Below are 14,440 nucleotides of genomic sequence, written 5' to 3'. Positions count from 1 at the left end.
GATGACGCTGTTATTTTTATTGAGACTTTTGAAGAACTCTTAGCTCATCTAGATGAAGCTCTAAAACGCCATCGTAAATTGGATTGACGGCCAAGTTGTAAAAGGTATATTTCGATTAACCATCTATGCCATAGTAAGGGCCTATTGTGTCACGGTTGGAGTTTCAGTCGATCATTCTAGAACGCATGCAATCCGTAACGTCAGGCCTTGTAAGAATGTTAAGGGGGTTGCTAGATTTCTTTAGGAAATCCATCCACACCTTCGGCAATATGGAGGCACCACTAAACCGTCTCCGCAGAAAAGCTGTCAAGTTTGAATGGGGGCCGTTGAAGCAAACAGCGTTAGAGGATCTGAAACTGGCTCTGTAACGCCCCGGTGTTGGCTATGCCAGGATTCTCCAAGAAGTTAATTGTACACACAGACGTCTCTCCATCCGCGTTCGCTGGGTTCTTCTTCAGGAATCTGAACTAGGATGGCTGCCAATCGCCCATGCGAGTAGAACCTTGTCACATCAAGAGGCCAAGTACTCTACGTACGAGTTAGAAGGACTGGCCATCCCATTCCCCTTAGACACTTTCCGCATTTACCTTAAGCATGTTAAATTTCAATTTGAGACTGACAATCATTCTCTGAGGTCGGTTCTTGCTAGGCCCCGTCGTACCGGGCGAATGGGATATGAGCGTTTCAGGTCGACGTGTAAGACATTCGGTGATCTGAAATTATGGTCGCAGATGGATTAAGCCGAATGTTTTCCGGCGATTCTGTTGTTGTTGACTCGAAGGAAAGCTCTTTACCTTCTATTTCCACACCTGTTATAAGTGCCATTCTAACTGGTGCCCCTTTGTTATTTCATGATATAGTGAAATACCAACTTGAAGATCAGTGCTGGCTCCTATTATGGAAACACTTTCTTCTGGGGAACATGTTGTCTATTCTGTTTTGATGAATGGGGTTCTTTGTTTTCCTTCGAGGGATGATCAGGAGATGCAAATTGTGGTTCCAGCTGTTCTAGCGCCTATGATTTTCAAGTATTACCATGAGGCCTCATTAGACGGACAGTTAGGCGTCTTCAAAAGTAGAGAAAAGATAAAGGAAACGTTTTCCTGGAAGAGTATGGACAGCGAGGATGGGAAACTGCTTAAACATGTACGTATTATTTAATTAGCGGTTGTACATCGATTACGTCGGACCGTTCCACAATCTAAAGGGAATGGCAATACATTCATTCTTGAGTGTGTGGATCGTTTCAAACGGTTCTCATTGCTGTTTCCGACTAGGATTGACACTGATCAGTCCACTCTTTCTTGTCTCAACACTATTTTTCCATCTTTTGGAACCTGCCCATATGTTGTTTCTGATAACGCTAATGCGTTCCCCTCTAATTTATTACGTAAGTTCTCTTTCGATCTCTGTATTCACATGGCATGACGTCTGCATACCACCTAGAGACATCTCTAGCCCAGCGGGTTAATCATAATCCCCGAACTGCCCTTATTGCTTTCCACCACGAATATCGTTCTCGTTGGGACACTTCCTTACACTGGTTATCATTAGCCTTTGTCCTAAATATTCCTTTGACAAATTTGTAGTCGATCAATGAGCTATTGCCAGATACAATAGATTCAGAGAATATCCGGGATTTATGGAGAAAAGCTGGAAATAACATTAAGGCCTCTCATAAGAGAGCAAAAATTGTGTATGACCGTTGACAAAAACCCACCAATTTAGAAATTGGAGATCAGGTTATGGTTAAAAGTTTTCTTCCTGCTGGCAAGCTTGCTCCCAGATTTCATGGAACTTGCATTATACTTGATTTCCTTACACCTGTCACCCTCTTGGTGAGTAACCCAAGAATCGGAAGGATTTTAGGGGTCCATTTGTCTCAAGTAAAACCTGTGTGAAGACCTTTCCGTTTTCATTATACGCCACCAAGTGATGATGTTGCTGATTTAATTATATTTCTTACCTTAGTATCTTAATTAGTTCAAGTTTTATGTAAGCAAGTTAGAATAAGCAGGCCTTCTCTCCCTGTAGGTTGTGAAATATTGTATGTATTTAAGTTATATCCTAAGTTAACTTTCATTTTTTGTTTAAATACTTTTTGAAAACCTTCCCTTCAATAATTTCATTACCGTTTTGCCATTAGGGATCCCGCCTCCAAACGTGTGTCAGAAACTTCCTGCACTCCTCCTCCAAAGTCGCCAAACTTACCTGCACCACATGTAACACTCTCTGTGAGTCAGTTACTGTTGCCCCAAAGTTCAGTCTTAGAGCGCCCAACTTTCATCCGAGGCCACATCGTGTCAACCTGCCTCGTTCCGGCCGAGACTCCGTATAAACTGCCTCCTTTAGGACTATCATGCTTGGGATAGGCTTGGAAGCTGGGTTCCGATCACCCACCCTATCCTTGGCCCGAACAATGCTATTTAGTAATTTGTGACCATCGCCTTGTTTGTTCCCCACAGTATACGGGAGGATGGTACCTCAAGATACCTTAGGAGTTCGGGCAACCCCATCCAGCCATCGTCAGCGGCAGCCGCAATTGCCATTGACTCTGGGCTCAACAGCCCGAAATTCTACTACTTCGCAAACACTATCTGAACTACTATACTTCAACAAATAAACAAGAAAGGAATCCTATCAAGAGATACTCCAACCTATATACGTGTTCTCAAAAATTATACATGGCAAGATTCAAGATTTCAAGGCTGCTCATACCGTGGTAAGAGCTTAGGGGGTGGCAGTCTGTACCGAGGGTGCACATTCTCCGTTCGGTAGAAATGCGTTCCATCTATAAGGCCATCTATGAAATTGAACTAGAACTAATGTTTTGCAAGACACTTGGATTTTTGACTGTTAGATGTCTCTAAAATCGGCCTAAGTGCCCCCTCTGGTGGGATTAAGGACAATTAATTCCTAAGAGAAAGCTAATCTTTAGAGGTGACTTATCATTGTTTTGAAGATTATTTTGTTCTTTGTGAACGTTAACAACACATCTGCTCCCCCTCAATAGCCTGTATCATTCAAAAAAAATTCGAAATTTTGTGAATATTTTCTCTAGCCAAAAAACACTTTGGGTGTGTACAAGCATCCAGCGTATCTGTAAAGAGTTCTGGACTTCCCCTCGAGATACTATAAAAGTTTGGCGCGTTAAGGCCTATTTTCATTGTCGTGGCTAAAGTTTATTGTGTGCGGCGTTTACTAAAGTGGCAGAGGTCGTAGATCGGCGTTCGGAAGGCCCAGCAACTCAAGGTAATGGCAGAATTTTCTTAACATGTGATAGCTCCCGGAGATAGCTTGAGGGGAATGCTTCAAACCTCCTTTATTTCGTGCACATTTCTAAACCTGGTGGTTTAAATGTAAAATTTTCTCCAGTCCAAGGTCTCTGTTTTATTCCCTACTGGGAAATATGTAACTTAAGGGGACAAGAGTGATTACCCTCTATTGACTACCATTCCATTCGGTACGGGATGACTAAAGTTTCTTAGCCTCCAAAATTATCAACAGTTTTTGGTATTTGATGTTTATCATTTAGTCGCCCTGCCGCGGAATAGCCTTAGCCTCTGTACCTTGGGGCCATGAGCCCACTTTATGTTTTAAGAGTTTTCTAGAAGAAGTGCACGTTTTTCGCCTCCCAGCGTGCTGTTTTTGGCCGATCATTATCAACCTTTTGCTTCCTACATTATGGCCATTTAGTACGGGCACTCATTTCCCATCTTTATGTTTCCAGAAAGTATAATGAAAATAATAGAGCAGAAGTGACTGTAAGTAACTCATTTGAAGATTGCCATTGTATAACCTTGTGCGCTGTAAGGAATTTATGGCTCTGTGGAACTGGACTGTATAAGAGTTTGGAGCTCAGGCACCTAGGCTATGGAAGTTAATGGACCAAACCTGCTCTTATAAAATAGTATATATCTGTTTCAAACCTAAAAATACTCATCCCTCGTATGTTATAATGCTGATAAATCTCTCTACTTTTGTACCTGATTTCGGACTTTACGTCGTTGTTGTTGGAGCTAACGAGTTCATTATTATATTGTTATTGTTTATTCAGATAATAAGTGATGGTTCATAGTGTGGGTTACTGTTGTCACGTTCTAGTTCGTGAACCTTGGGCAACGGTTGAGTAGCCTAGTAAGTGGTCCTGAGGGTCGGGATACCAATTGCTATGGAACGGGAATGGGTTCTCGGACATAATCTGTGCAATGGCCCTTCTTGTGCTCAGGAGGCTAGGACTAAAATTCCACAGTTGTCCCTAACCCGTTAAAGAAGCGATCCTCACTGTGACTATGTGTAAGTAGGATAGCATCCTGCTTCATGAATTTACCCAGTTAAAACGTTTTATGCAAACCTCGGACCTATGGGAGTAATGGAGTCCCACTCTCATTTGACAGGCGAAGGACTCCTTTGAAACAACTTGTCGAACGAAATGGAATTCGATGGGGAACTATCAGTATTAATGGGGCTACTGGAAGAAAGAAAGTAGAACTGGCTAATTCAGCAAACGGGACGGATACGGATGTACTGGATGTACCTAAGTGATATTCGGGTAAGAAGAGATAACAGGCAAGAGGCAAGAGACAGGAGGTACTTGATGGGTATTGAAGAGGTAAGGGCAGAGTATGTGGAAGAACTCTTTATGTGGAAAACTACTGTACGCAGCATAGTTTGTTTCAGGCACGTAAATGAGCGTACGCTGTGGGTATATATGGCAGTTGGAGGAATTACGGCGAGAATTGTCTCAATATATTCACCATAGGAAGTAAAGGAAAAAGGAAATGAGCAGTGTTTAGGGTAATTCAGGTGAACTCATAATAGATCCCAGGGTGTCACTGGAGAGGTGGAGGGAATATTTTGAAAAATCTTCTCACTGTAAAAGGAAATCTTCCTGTTGGTGTCGCTCACAACCAAGCTAATGGGCAGGCAGAAAGTGATGTTGGTGAAATTACGCTTGAGGAAGTTGAAAGGATGGTAAATAAACTCCATTGAAATAAAGCAGCAGGAATAGATGAAATTAGACCCGAATTGGTGAAATATAGTGGGAAGGCAGGGATGAAATGGCTTCATAGAGTATAGTAAGATTACAATGGCGTGTTGGTAAGGTACCTTCAGATTGAATAAAAGCAGTAATTGCACCTATCTATAAGCAAGGGAACAGGAAGGATTGCAACAACTATCGAGGTATCTCATTGATTAGTATACCAGGCAAAGCATACACTGGCATCTTGGAAGGGAGGGTGCGATCAGTCATTGAGAGGAAGCTGGATGAAAACCAGTGTGGTTTCAGACCACAGAGCGGCTGTCAGGATCAGATTTTCAGTATGCGCCGGGTAATTGAAAAATGCTACGAGAGGAATAGGCAGTTGTGTTTATGTTTCGTAAATCTAGAGAAAGCATATGACAGGGTACCGAGGGAAATGATGTTCACCATACTGGGGGGGGGGGATATTAAGGGATATTAAGGGTAGATTATTAAAATCAATCAAAGGCATTCATGATGACAATTGGGCTGCAGTGAGAATTGATGGTAAAATTTCTTGGTTCAGGATACTTACAGGGATTAGACAAGGCTGTAATATTTCACCTTTGCTCTTCGTAGTCTACTTAAATATTATTATATATTATTTAAAGACTGAAATTAGACATATAATAAAGAAGTGAAATGGACTGCTGTGAAGGGGCTTGATCTTTCATTTATGCATTACTATTTTAGCTTTAGCATTCCTGCCTGATCGTTCACGGCTAGATTTGTCTTTTTTCTGATTTAAAAGCATAGCATGATCACATTAAAACGCTTGTCAACAAAAATATCGGCACATTCCTTACACACGTGATTCAATGAATTTACATTTGAGAGCTGGACAATTTTCCTTTTAACTTGAAGCCTACTAACAGAAAGAAATTCTATAAATTTAGCCACAAAACATTCAAATTTTCCCTATAAGCAATACTTGGCACAATGCCATTTCATTAGGGTAAAGCAAATTTGCATCATCATATTGTTTTAACAAAATATGTACATTTCTTAAATCACCCATATTTTCTTCAGTGCTTGACAACGCATTACGGCATTCCAAATGGGGTAATTTGGAACAGAACTAGCCACACACATGTGCATATGTATTTTCCTGAATTAGATCAAACCCACAGATCACACCTACAACAACACATCGGTATTGAACGTGAACTGCTGCACAATACAATAAAATAAGCTTATTATATTTTTTTTAGCCAATTCAAATGTGGGTCCCGCAGGTCACAAGTTTAGGAAGTACTATTAAAATCTCGTGGTAACTGGAAGAATATATATGCAAACACAATATTTACTTCGATTTTCTTGTCACGAGGGACAAGACCGCGAATCCTTCTGCACTTCATAGTTATCCCTTTAGAGCTTGGTGGGACATATGTGGAACACTTCCGAATTTCTTTCATAGACTCTTTGGGATCTATCTGGAACACATGAAGCTGGTGCTGCTATCTACTGGAAGACTTGTATAATGATGACACATGGAAGTTATATACCAAGGGTTTGACAGCGGCATAGGTCCTACCCTTCCGAGGGCTCGGCTCAGACTGAATACTTTCGCCCTCCACTCTTGTGAGCGCGCTGTTGTACATCACGTCACTCACCCATAGCCTACGTGACGAATACGGCAGCTCCTATTGCATCTTCCGATTGCTATTGGTCGATTTGAGTTTGACACCTTGGACCACGTGGGACGACCACGTTTTTGACGTTTGTGACATTTTGCTTCACTTTGATTTGGATGCGTATATCTGTTATCTTCGTTTGCGTGTTTGAAGAAAAAGTACAAGATATTTGAGGTAAGCATCCTTAAGTAAGTTAATAAGTTGATGATTGATAGTTGCTTCTGTTCCCAAAAATGTATTTTTATTATTTTTGACTGTCACCTTTTTATTACCTTTTTGCATGGTGGTTGATATGATAGTTACATAAGCCTACTTGAAACAGACACCTTGAAATTCAGTTGATGTAATGTTATATTATGTCTGATAAGCCACTATCGTTTTGATAGTATTGATATTAGCAGTAAAAATATAAGCTGATTACAGTGTCCTTAAATATTTTCTTCTATTTCTTTTCATGTCTCAGACCATGCACGAAAAGTGTCAGATCTGTGGAATGTACACAGATAGCCAAGAAGGCCGGCAACAGGGAATCTTATTTCATCATTTCCCTGTTGCTAGACCTAACATTTGCAGAGAGTGGTTGGACGTTGTGGAGGTTGAACGGTTGCGGCAGCTTCCCCCGAAGCAGCTGAGGAACCGCACTGTGTGTTCGGGGCACTTTCGTCACTCCAGCTATCCAGGACCCCTATCAAAGATGCTGTATAAAGATGCTGTCCCGGAAAGAAGTAAGTAGTTGTTATTATTGTTGTTCACAGTACCGGTACTGTGACCTATCACATTTTCCTGTGATTCATTTCAAATTGCTCTCCAGAGGTAATGATCATAAATTCATCAGTGCCAGATGAGGGGGAACCTCGCTTCTCATAATGAAATTTACTATAATGCCTGTCATACCTGTGCTTGCCTTACCTGTAAGTTGAAATGTGTACATTTCTTTGAGGCAGAGTGTAGCTGAAATACCTAACATTTATTATTAACAAAATAGTGCACACATGTGCAAATGTTATTCCTTGTTATAATCCATCAATGGCTTCACGTTGCCTGTATTGTGAAGGCGAGGTATTTAAGTGAGCTCACTATCCTAACTGCCTCTTTATCCGAAAACCATTTGTACCGTTTTGTCCAGGTTAATTTTAAGTTTGTTGTCTTCAGAATATTTTTCAAGGCTGACCATAGTTGCTTGAAGATAATCTTTGTTGTTAGAACTTATATCTAGGTCATCAGCGTATAAGTACAATTTGGTTGCATTAAGAATTATTTCTGTAACGTCTGCTGTGGCGATATTTAATAGAAGCGGACTGATAGATCACCCTGTAATACTCCACCCCACTGTTTAATAGTATCTGAAGTTGTTTTGCCATCATGAATTCCTACTTTATTTTGTGACAAGACATTGTTTAGTATTTACCTGCTTGTTACGATCATGTTTCCCGGATCTGTGTACATAATCTGTTGCACTAGAATTCATACAATGGCGCCTTTCACAAAAACTAAGTCAGTGGTACTGTACTGTTTAGGGTTATATATATCTTTTCCATTGAGTTGTTGATTACTTTGTATCCTTCATCATTTATTAATTATAGTATAATCATTGTCCTTTGATATGGTGTATTAACTCTACAACTTAGGTCACCTCCCAGAACTACAGGCTCTTTATTTTTCACTATTTTGATGGCTTTCATTATGTGCTGAACTGCAGTGTCCACTCTTCATTTGGAGGATGGTTTGAGGTCAGGAGTTCTGGTCAGTGATCTACGTTGACTTGGTGTCTGCACAGGTGACCCTGGGGGTGCTTGGAGTGACCGGGTTGGCTAAGCAGAGGTGAACCAGGCCCATGGGGGGAGGGGATGGGGAATTTCTAATATTTGAATGTACCATTTTGAATTTATTTCCAACATCCTCTCAGCATGTAGGGGATCTTTTCTGGACTCAGTGAATATAACATGTGCAAGTACAATTAGGTTTTCTTCCTTAAGTTCAACTGAACATGAATGGAGCAAAAACAGTTGTATGACATCTCTCAATACAGTTACTGTTAATGTATTCAAGTGCTTAATTCACCTATAAATACTGTAAATCTGCCAATTTAAATGATACATCATTACCATCATTGCATCAGTTACATCGGAGATCAAATGTTTAGCTTAATATTTAGGTGGACAATATCATGTGCTCAATGTAATTTTATTGCTGTTTTGCCTACTGTAAGAACCATAGAATCATAAGAACCATAATACATGTTTATGAATGAATGACATTATGAGATTTGAAAATCAATACCCTGCATTCACTGTAGTAGAGGAGGAAAAAATGGTACCATTCTTATTGTGTTTTCTTGTGCATGTAGGTGTGCCTGAACACGAGTCTGGTCCTCGGCCAAGGCCTTCAGCTGCTATGACTGCTGCTCCCACCACCTGCACTCCTACTGCTTCTGCTACTACTACTACTACTACTACTACTACTACTACTACTACTACTACTACTACTACTACTACTACTATCACCGGTGTTGTTGCTGCCACCACCATCTCCACGCCTGCTGCTACTACGAATAAACCTTTAATGAGTCATCGCTCGTCTGTGCTGACAGTGATATATAACCCTTAGAAAGAAATCTTCCCTTCCTGAGTGGATGTCGTTCATTGTAAAGAGTTGTTATTATGAAGAACTATTGAGGTAATTTCTTATTCTCTTCAGCCTGTGGACTGTAATTGTTGTTTCACTAATTGGTATTTATGTGCTCAGTGTTCTCCTTAGGACCTTTCTAATGGGTGCACCACCCTGCCGGTTTTAGAGACCGCTTGACTAAACCTAGATATATGCTAATTACATAATATTATTAATAGGTACACATTTGAGTCATTGGGTACTCCAAATTCACCTATAAATACTGTAAATCTGCCAATTTAAATGATACATCATTACCATCATTGCATCAGTTACATCGGAGATCAAATGTTTAGCTTGACCACTATGTAGTCGCGAGCAGGGGTCTGGAATAGCGTGGAATCGCATGCGAGCCCTCTATTCCGTATGACATCACAAACCTGTAAGGCAGTCCACATGTCCACAGCAACCGAGTGGGAGGCCTAAGTCCAGTGTTACATGATTTGGAAGGAGCAATAGAACACTAGACTTTCAACGTACTCTGTTATAACTTGTTCATGATAATAACATTCAAATAGTTCAATTGTGCACTTAATATTTACCTGTCTGATATTATTGTTAACGCCCTGAGGGGAACGAATTGAAATTTATATTCATATTGAAGTTTTGCGTAGTATTCCCCGCCCGGCTACTCATTCTTGCCACCCGCCTGACAAACATTTCTGGGGAGAACACTGGTGCTAATGTTATTATTGTTAATTTTACATTCAAATTAAGCAATTTCAGTTTATGAATGCTAATGATTGTTTAGCAATATATTTAATTTTTATTACAAAAGACCCAACAAGTAGGCTGTGCAGTGTGGTCATGTATCTATGAAATTGTGCTTGGGCAGTGGTGGGTTTGAACCCCACTGTCAGCTATCTTGAAGATGGTTTCCCTTCTTTGCAATAGGCAGGCAGATACTAAGGCCATACCGTAATTAAGGCCACAGTTGCATCCTTCTGAGGCCCATTCCATCGTTGCCATGAATCGGTGTATGAGCCTCATAGGCAAAAAAATGAGATCATTATGAAGCCCAGAACATCATTATAATTATAATCACAGGAATAGAACCAGCTTTTGGGTGGTTAGGCCGTGTGCATAATGCAGAGTTTTGTCCAGACGTGCCATTTGGACTCATCAGCTGGAATGGCACGTCCCTCCAGGACTCTGCTTAGCAGTGGCAGACCAAACTGTGTGGCCCCGCCGTGTTAGCAAATCAAGTTTGCTAACCTGCTAAAGGAGAAAAGATTTCTCCGTTCAAAAAATGCTCCCCCATTGGAGATACAACATGATGTGATTATAAGATCTGCGGCCGTGAAAGCCTTTTTTGATCATTATAATTGTTCATAAAGGTGGAAAAATGTTAAGTTCATGTTCAGTGTTGTAATTCAAAATATGCCATACATCTGCATGTTTCAGACCCCCATTTGTCTTAATTGCATTCATAATGACTTTTATAAATTCCTGCTCTACAGTTGTTATATAATCAAACACTTTATTTAAACTTCATGGGACATGTATTATTATCATTAATATTAGTATTAATATTATTATAGGGAGATTAAGTACATCATGAAACATATCTGCTAAATGGGAAGTGAAAAACTGTAATGTGGAGTTATTTTCAAGAGCAATGAACCTTTCAAACATGTGGTTTACTGAACTCATAGTCTGTTCCTTTATATGAGATCATCATTCGTATGATAATATTCAAATACTGAAGTGGAAGTGTCGTGTGATATTGTGTGAATGATTTGTGTAAGGAAGTCATAGTTTTGGTTAAGCATCCATTTCTACCAAAGGAGGTTTCACTGAAAATCTTGTATTTTGGAGAACATTTCTCATCAGAACACAGGAAATATATTATGCTCTCTCCTCTCTTATTTGCAGTTTGTATGCACATCCTCCGATACAAAAGTATGTACTGGTATGTATGCAATGTCCAAGTAACTAAATTAATATTTGTGAATTTTGTGATGTTGGTAACCCATTCACTTGATGTGATGGTAACAGTTCTACAAACTTTCCTTATCATAGTATTGGGCAAGTTGGCCGTGCGGTTAGGAGCGCACAGCTGTGAGCTCGCATCCAGGAGATAGTGGGTTCGAACCCCACTGTCGGCAGCCCTGAAAATGGTTTTCTGTGGTTTCCAATTTTCACACCAGGCAAATGCTGGGGCTGTACCTTAATTAAGGCCACAGCTGCTTCCTTCCCATTCCTAGGCCTTTCCTGTCCCATCGTTGCCATAAGACCTATCTGTGTCAGTGCAACGTAAAGAAACTAGCCTTATCATAATTGTCCCCCTGTGGGTAGGGGGCAACCTCGCAGCCCTTAATTGAATTTTGGCATTGTTTCCGCTTACTTGTGCCAGGCTCTCCACTTGGTTGGCCGGGTGGAGTGCATGCTGTCAGACCACAGATCAGCCTACTCTGCAACCACCAACATAGATTTCCGCCTTCGATATACAGTAGGTACAAATGGCACTGTTTGAAGTGAGTTTCCACTGTCTTCAACAGGCATTTCGTCTAGATCACAGCAAAGGCCCTTGCACACCATAATGTTGTGGAAGTAGCAGCATATTGTTCATAATATTGTACTAAATTAGCATACAATTCCTTGGACATAGCTCTTAATAGGCGGAGCTATGTTGTGACTTGGCATGGTAATGTTTTGTGCTGGATCAGCTGCCATATTATTGTACGTAGATCCTGATGCTACATATTTCTGTCCATTTATTGGAACTCCTCTCCTGTGGATGGACTGAAAGGAAGCATTATTTGTACCTCCTGCATGTTGTAAGAGGGAACAATCACAGAATCTGTAAGCGCTCTCTTGTCTTTTAAACCCACAAACATATTCATGATTCCATCTTTTTCCATGTAGCAGAAAAATTTAGATACGGTATATCCTACTGTCACATAAAATAGAACATTTTTAAGTATTGTAAATAGTGCAGATTAATGAATACACAGGCTGCATACAATTTTGTAGCTTGACATTGTTTATCATCTAAATGCAGATGACTGATTGAATGATATGTTGTGTTTTGGTGCAGTATGTAGGAACAGAGTTTGTGCTATCATGTCTTGGTTTCTTCAAACACTACTCTGCCAGAGATTTGCCATCCTCTAGTAGATGCAAAAGAAGTACAAATCTCAATATTTCTCAGTGTGTGGCCCTAGGTGCCTCTTTTGACAGACTGAAAGATTTATCATATAGTACGTTCCTTGGGAAAATACAAATGGTGTTGCTGAAAACTTTTGCAATGTCAGTGCAACGTTAGACTGCAATAAGAGAGAAAAGTATTATGTTGTAACTTGTCAGTTCCAGTCTTTCTTTCATAAATGAATGATTTTGTATTTGTGTTGTATTGCATAGTTTTCTGGCTGATGAATATTAATTGATGATTAACACTGCTGAATGTAATGTCATGAGATTATGATATACTATGATCACAAAAACTTTTGTGCAAATTTCTACACAATTTTATACCTGTAACACTGTGGATAGTAGGTAGAATATAGCTCCATAAACCAACAGATCATGTTTCATTTCAATTTATCTTTGAATCCTACAAACTCCCTCCTTATCATATGAGTTTCCTTTCATCATTGTGGTTCCTGTGTATGGTTTTCTTTCTTACATTGTATTTATATTTTATTTCCTGCATAAGTGGCATATCTTGATACTATTGACTGTTACGGTTGGCTTAAGTAGTGTTAAAGAGGACTGATGTACGAGGGGATGTTAGTGCCTATTTCTGTCATAGGTCTTAATCTGAGATAGGGATTGCCAATTCCACTCACCTTCTGGTCACTTCCTTCCTCCCTTTGTGAGTTAGCTTCTATTTTCCTCAGCAGAAACAAACAAAAGCAGCACAGGCAAGGCCAGTCACTCCCATCCTTCATGGCTTTGTGAATTAGTAACAGTAAAATATAACTCCATAAATCAAATAATTATAATAAGCAGCACAAGCTGGTAAGCTTCTTTTCTCCAGCAAAAAAATTATTATTAATAATAATAATAATAATAATAAAGCACAGGCCAACCTCCAGGTGTATTGTTGTTCAGAATGCAGTATTTCAGAAAAAGGTATCAAAGAAGGAAAGAAAGAAAAGGAAATGAAAGAAAAAATATAAGGAAAAAAAAGAACAAAAATATATTTAATATAATATTTAAGAATGGGGGGGTGGGGGCGAGAACCTGGGGACCCTCCGCGCGCTAAACGATTTAAATTGCCCGCCCGGTAATTTTAGTTCAGCCCTGTGCTCACTAGAGGCGCTAATGTGCAATTCCTGGCGATCTTTGCGCAGCCGTTGCATACAGAAGTGAAAAATAACGTTGAGAGTCATCTCTTACTCATTCTCTTTGTTATATACGAACATTCACTGTAGATCGTGGTGGCAGCGCCTGACCGCTGTGAAACAGCTGATTCGCCATATTATGGAGGCTACACAAGTCTGTTTTGGCACAAATTGGTTATTATCTGGCGTTCATCATGGATGAAGTGAGTATATTCAATATCACTGTGTTGAATAATGTTTCTAAGGTAAAATGAACCAGAGTTTGATAATCAAGTGTTATATAAATAATTTCAATGGCAGTTTCTTCAAGTTTTCCTTATGTGGAACACTAACCTCAGTGTGAGTGGACTTCTTTCCCTAACCTCAAAATTCGTACTATAATTGATCAAAATATTATCGCAAAACTTCTTCATTTAGTAAACATATGTTAATTTTGTTGATATATTTATGCATACAAATCAAGTAGTATTTATACCCATTCATAAATGTAAGAAATAAGTACTATAGTGAATTGGTAGACGAAAACAGGTGCTAACTTGATGGTGTTTACTTTCTGAACTTGCGATGTTTCCTAATGTATTTTGTCTTAAAAATCCCATTGACCTATTGTTAATTAATTAAGAATAGTATTCAGGCGAGTATATTTCAAGAAATTTATACAAATTGCTTGCCTTCCTGGAGGAAGACATTTTGCGCTACCTGCATGGCTTACCAGATGATCCAACTTCTTCTGATGTCGAAGGAGATGATTGGGACGATTCTGAAGTTAATGAAACCCTATCAAGTGGCAATTCTTCCCTGTTGCATGCAAGTGGTTCCGTTGTGTC

Source organism: Anabrus simplex, chromosome 14 (genome assembly GCF_040414725.1).
Source record: "Anabrus simplex isolate iqAnaSimp1 chromosome 14, ASM4041472v1, whole genome shotgun sequence".
Taxonomy (NCBI): domain Eukaryota; kingdom Metazoa; phylum Arthropoda; class Insecta; order Orthoptera; family Tettigoniidae; genus Anabrus; species Anabrus simplex.
Note: the sequence above shows the minus strand (reverse complement) of the source record.